This window comes from Erpetoichthys calabaricus, chromosome 2 (genome assembly GCF_900747795.2).
Source record: "Erpetoichthys calabaricus chromosome 2, fErpCal1.3, whole genome shotgun sequence".
Taxonomy (NCBI): Eukaryota; Metazoa; Chordata; class Cladistia; order Polypteriformes; family Polypteridae; genus Erpetoichthys; species Erpetoichthys calabaricus.
The window spans coordinates 98,511,699-98,518,483 of record NC_041395.2 but is presented as its reverse complement, the minus strand read 5'-3'; positions in this window follow the sequence as shown (position 1 = coordinate 98,518,483).

Sequence of the window (6,785 nt, the reverse complement as noted above, 5' to 3'; positions counted from 1 at the left end):
CATAAGACCTATTTATAGATTGTTTTACTATTATTAATTGAGTCTGAAAATAAAGATCCATCCTTTACAGGATATGGGATAGAAGTAGCACCACAGTACATTAAAACTATTAGGACTGACTGCCATATCTTACAAAAACACTCATATGTTATCAGTGACGTGTTGCTGTCTCATATACTGTCATCTGTAGCCAGTAGCAGCCTGTGCCAAGAAAGGCTGTAGCCATAATATTGGCCATTCCTAGTTGTGGCATTGGTTTGGTTTCACATTGACAGCAACTTCTACACAAGCACGCTTTTTATGTGACTGATTGAGATTCATATTTACAAAGTGGTGTGGTTCTGAATATGACTCCATATTTATGGCTGCACTGTTAATTGATTTTGCCTTGGGTATGAGAGTGCAGGGAGAGATTAAAGCATTAGATCAGATAAAAGTGTGACCTCTTGTATAACTACCTAGGAGTGTCTGAAGAGTCCAGCGAAAGCCTTGTCTCAAGACAAGATAGCTTCACCCTTAATATCTGGCTTGAAGTGAGGTGTAATTATAGTGTACCCGCCTCATTACATGAGACTGAATATACACAGTGAGGTCAATTCTGAACTGTTCCTAGGCTGTAGAGAGCAGCATAATTTCTTAGGATATGAGAAATGAAATGATGTTGCCCTTAGCGCTGGCATGAGACTCAGAATTTTTATGCAACCCACTTGAAGGCACTACATCGTCTTGAAGGAGAAGAAGTGATTGGATTACCCTAATAGGACGGGAAAGATGGAGGATTCTGAAGTGACCCGGCCTTTATAGGGGCAGGGGTGCAGGAGACTCAGTGAGTTGCCTGAAGTCACTGTGGCCTGCTGGTCCTGAGTGTTATAGACCAAACCCTGGCCTGATCCTAGAGGTAATTAAAGGCTTGGCAACAGCTGATTCCTGCGATGAGAAATAAACTCGTCCTTTAGCCAGAGCCTAAGTGAATCTAGATGTATCATGGGAGATGAACTTGGCAAGGGCTCAAGGGTAGGAGGAAGAGAGGCCACAACAGGGATAGAGAGAATCTCAGGGAAACAATATGAGATGAGAAGTGCAGCAAGATTCTTTCCATGATACTTTGAATGGCAGTTGAGTGAACTACCTTACTGTAAGGATAGGCACCAAGACCTGTGCAGGTAGGCCCAGGACAGCATCTTGTGCTATTTTGTGTTTACTGTTTGTAGTTTATGTTTCTCCCTTTATTCATCTTTCAATTATGTGTTCTACCTCATGTATATTCAAATGTATAGATTCTGACTTCTTATAACTCTGCAGTGGATAATGTGGGTTCAGAGAGTAAAAACTGCAAAAACAAACAGAAATTGATAAAAATCATTTTCCGCTGTAATGGCACTAGCCTACCTGAGTGTGAACAGCCAGGATTAATCAATAAACTTTATTGAAAAATTATAACCTTTTTTATGATTCATGGCAACAGTAGAATATCAACCATAAATCTTTTTCAATAATTGATGTTTATCAAACCATCCTGAAGACAAAGTTAACAAATCCCAGCAATAAAAGTAACAAGCAGCCTAGGTCTCCGCACCAGTTAACCCAAATGCCTATGAGTGGATCCCAGGAAAGAAACATGAAAATTCCTTTGAGGAAGCATATACCTCAAGAATAGAATGAGAGGCCACCAATTATAATCCTGTTGTATAAAAAGAGTGATAGGACATATTCAAGTACCTATGGGCCAGCAAGCTTATCGTACATCACAGGCCATTTAATGGAAGCAATTATTAAGGAAAAGAATGAGCAACACGTCTAGAAAAGGAGCATCGGCAAAAAGTCAAAGTGGGTTCAGACGAGAAAGGTCATATTTCACTAATATGCTGGAATTCTATTTGTATTTAATTGGACTTCTGACCTAATTAAGTGTGCTGTTATTTCATAGTTTCTGTGTTTTATGGTCAAAGGAGAAATTACAAAAATAAGTTTGCACTAAGCAGGTATATGGGGATAATTTAGAGTTTTCATTTTTTTACTTTTAAACAATATTTTCATCCCACTTTCCATTCTACTTTTCCAGGTGTTCTAACTGTTGAATCCATTATTTACTGATTAGCGGGTCTAGTAGTTGCAGCCTTTCATCATTCAGTGTTGTTTGCCCGGGTGTCTTGTCTGCTTGTTTTTAATCTTAGCATATAATGAAGGGAGCAAACTACACAGAAGAAGGGCCAAATAATAGGAAAACAACAAAAGAGAGTACAGCATTTTTAGAAATATTTCTAAATGCCTTATAAATGTAAAAATCATACTGCTGTGTTTTTTCTCTTCTCTTTTCTGAATGCAGGAAAAGAGAAGATAAAAAAAGACTGATAGTGAATCTGGTTGGAACAAAAACCCCAGGATCAAGCTTGGGACCCACTGGTCTAAATGAATTGAATGGATTAGCTTCTTGGGCTCAATGGCCTTTTCTAGTCACAGCGTCTCTAATGTTCTAATGAGATAATCAGTCAGTAAATGAAATCACTTTTAGGGTAATCTTTACTATGAATGTATATTAATGAACTATATTTCTTTATCATGGCTTCCAGTAGAATTCATCATAAGGTCATGGTTCTCTGTATACCCTGATAATTATCCTACCTAAATGTATACAGCATATTAAGAGCTCTACCAGAGACAGAAACACCCTTGACCACAGTTATGCAGTGTTAACGAATGCTTATCCTGCTGTCCACTGTGCAGCTTATAGGAATAAGTTAACGTAGTCTTAGCCTGTGATTGATATCGTGAGAAGATGAACTAACGAGGCAAATTTAAAGTAGCAGATTTGATTTGATTGTACGGATTGGTGTGTTATTGAAGATGTCACATTCTATATGAACTTCTGTGACAGCATGTGTTTGTCCACCAAGACCTGGTTAAAATTTAACAACAACAAACTACGGTCCACAGCAAAACTCAAGCAGCTGCATCGGGACAAGGAAGAAGCCTATAGAAATGGGTACAAGGCAGGCACCTGTCAGGTGTTATAGACTAAACTACAGTAAAACAAGCAGTCAAGCCCAGCTGTCCTTGCTCAAGTCTTGGCACCAACTCCCCAAACCCCATATCTTGCAATATTCTTACCTAACGTTAATGTTTAATTCAGTATTTATTTCAGGACTTCTTGTACTGCCTTGCACTTTGTATGCATATGTATAAATTCTTTGAATTGTATTTACAGTATCTCAGGTGCGTACTTTTTGATTTATATATATATATATATGTCTGTCATGTAAGTATACCATCCATCCATCCATTTCCCAACCCGCTGAATCCGAACACAGGGTCACGGGGGTCTGCTGGAGCCAATCCCAGCCAACACAGGGCACAAGGCAGGAACCAATCCCGGGCAGGGTGCCAACCCACTGCAGGACACACACAAACACACTCACACACCAAGCACACACTAGGGCCAATTCAGAATCGCCAATCCACCTAACCTGCATGTCTTTGGACTGTGGGAGGAAACCAGAGCGCCCGGAGGAAACCCACGCAGACACGGGGAGAACATGCAAACTCCACGCAGGGAGGACCCGGGAAGCGAACCCAGGTCCCCAGATCTCCCAACTGCGAGGCAGCAGCGCTACCCACTGCGCCACCGTGCCGCCCATGTAAGTATACTTGAAGAGTAATTAAAAAATATGGAGTTAAATTCCTTGGCCAGTAAATGTGATTCTGATTCTGACCTTGAGAAGAATTTCTGCAAGCACCTAGACTAGTCTAATGATTTAATGAGAGACTGAGCTATGCCTCTCTTACATTTGACTATGTGTCTCAAAATATCACTAGAAGCAGCTGCTTATAGCATGCTGAGGGCCAAAGGCAAGCCACAGTGCAGCTGAAAGCTGATGATATCCAGCAGTGGGAATCCGTCCAGGAGGCCATCCCATTGGTTGCCTTCAGTAGATCATGTGGGCTGAAGGTGAGAGAAGCATACTAGATCTGGTTTAGATTATATCCACAGGGGAGCAGCTTATGTGTATTCGCCACACTGCTGCACTGTCTGCATATTTGGGTAGATGGAAAAAATAAAAAAAGAGAAACCTTCTGAAACAGTCTGTTTCCATAGAAACTAGACTTTCACTGCTTGTAGTGCTCATTTACAATGACACCGCTAGATGGCAGCCTTGTACCATGAATGCCTTCTATTTGCAGGTTTCATATAACATTGATAAAATTGTGCTCTTGAATGAAGGCGCAGAAAATAGCATTGCAGCCAAAGTCACAATGGCCACTGCCTCAGTTTCGACTTACCTGATATGTTTCTAAACACTCTCTATCATTACCGCCACAACTGTAAGTGATCATTTTTTGAAGTATAAAAAAATCGTCTAAGTTAAATTGATCCCCTACCTCTTGATCTATCCACATTCATCAAAAAACATACACGTGTCATGAGGGAAGCAGATGACTGTTTAGATCAGATCACGCCGTCTTTCATCAGCGCACGACCAGAACATGAGCCAAGCCCCAGTTAAGAGAACGCAGCACAAGCTCTCCGGCAGGCAGCTGAGCGGCTCGCTCTGCACATTCCTACGTGATCTTCAGCGAGACGAATTGAGAAGAGGAAAGCAGGCAAAATACCCCAGTCTGCTTCACAGATTAAAGGTGTTCTCTTTTCTCGATTTTATTTCAATACCACAAAACGTTTTGTGGAGCTTTTTTTCTGTAACTTGTGGCGTCTGAAAAGCAGAAACGCCAACTCACGACCAGCGTTAATTCACAGGTATTGTCTCAGTACCACAGTTGTGTACTGACCATAATAATACAAAATATTAAATCTCTTCATGGGCACATCAAGGCTGGTTCTGTATGTCATAGATAGATAGATAGATAGATAGATAGATAGATAGATAGATAGATAGATAGATAGATAGATAGATAGATAGATAGATAGATAGATAGATAGATAGATAGATAGATAGATAGATAGATAGATAGATAGTCGCTGCTATTCAGTCTCTATCTTCCTTAACATTTACACGTGCCTAGCTCCGACAGTCCAACTTCATTACGCCACCCCGTCTTTATGCTCCAAATAATACTATGCCTTCATTTGATTTCTTCTGGGTCCTAATGCCGTCGCGACTAAACAACATGTCCGTCCATCCATGTATTTAGCATGCGATTAAATGGGCAAATGTATTTCCTGTTGCCGATTTCTTCTTCTCTGTAAGGTAAAGATGGTGTTGATCCCATATGATTAAGTTCATTTCAGGAATAACCACGGCCGCCAGTTAATCGTTGGGCAAACTTCCACCCCAGAACCCGTATTGTTCATATTCAGAATTCTCCAGAAACAGTTATAGTGTTATAGTGACTGTTTTAAAACATTGCCCATTTGTAACTTTAAGCACAAATACTGCTTTTGAGCCCTCGTTAAATCCCGGTTAGAGTGTTCAATCTATGGAGCACGTGTTCTCCCGTTTTTGGCTGGGTTTGCTGCTCTTACTTGGATTTGTTCTGATGGACCAAACGTCTGTGTTTTCGTTCACTAAATGCACCTACTGTAAATAAAAGTGTTTTTCAATAGATAGATAGATAGATAGATAGATAGATAGATAGATAGATACTTTATTTGTCTCCAAGGGGAAATTTGGCTTTTTATAGAAGCTCTTTAAATAATTTAATACATACATAGGTAGATAAATACAGACACAGCCACGCAATGGTTTGAGCATACATCGGAATGATTAAAAAGGGACAAAAATTTTAAAAAGAAGGAAAAGAAAAACTTCTGATTTGGTAGTCACAGTCTCAGTGAGGCATGGTGCAGGTACATTGCTGCTGGTGTAAAGGAGCCTCGGTTGCGTTTCTTGAAGCATTTTTTTCAGTGATTGACAAATATATGCTAACGTTATTATTAACGCTTTCGGGACAAATCCGACTAAGAATATATTCCAGTACATTGTCACGCCCAGGCCAACACAGAGTTGCAATGTTAAGATGTGGTGTAAAAACTGGAGACCCCAGAGAAAAGTCATGGACTAGTGCAGATCTTTAAGTTGTGATTAACATTTTCATTTCCGAGAATAAAGGTTTGTCTCAGTACTAACGGAGGTGTATTTCCTGGGTATTAACTATTATCTCTTTAAATCAATAGCTCAAGAAATGTATACGTCACATTAAATTAATTAAACTATAAAACCCCTCTTAAGTGTAATCATGAAGTCTTCAGTATAGACAAAATACAATCCATATATCCAAGAAAATCGGCTCACCTGAAACCGAAATATTCGCTAATGGACAGCTTGCTTGTTGAATTCACACAGTTTTAGAACGCTGATTGTCGTGCGCTCCTGTCTGGACACGTACTAATGAATGTTATCACTTTTTCAGAGATCATGAGACCGTTAATATCTTCGACTTCTGTCAAATGAAAGATGTAAATTTAGCTTCTTTAATGCTCAATAAAACATTATATAAAGCAAGTGCTATCATATCAGAGGCATTGCTTAACGACGTTTATACGTTCTACCTGTCCGCTTGTGTTTTCCCCTTGCACCTCGCTTTGCTCCACCGTCCTAAAGAACGACTGGAACTGGTAGCTCCCCGTTATCTTGTATTAAAACGAGCAGGTGTAGAAAATAGATGTGTGATTTAAATGTATCTGATGTAAATTTCCAACTAGTTTTAAGAGATCTGTTGGTATATTAAATAGGGCCACTGATAGAATCCATCCACCCTGTTGTTATACATTTTTCTGAAGCAATACTTCATTCATTCATTGATTTACGGAAACACATAAATCCAATTTAAGT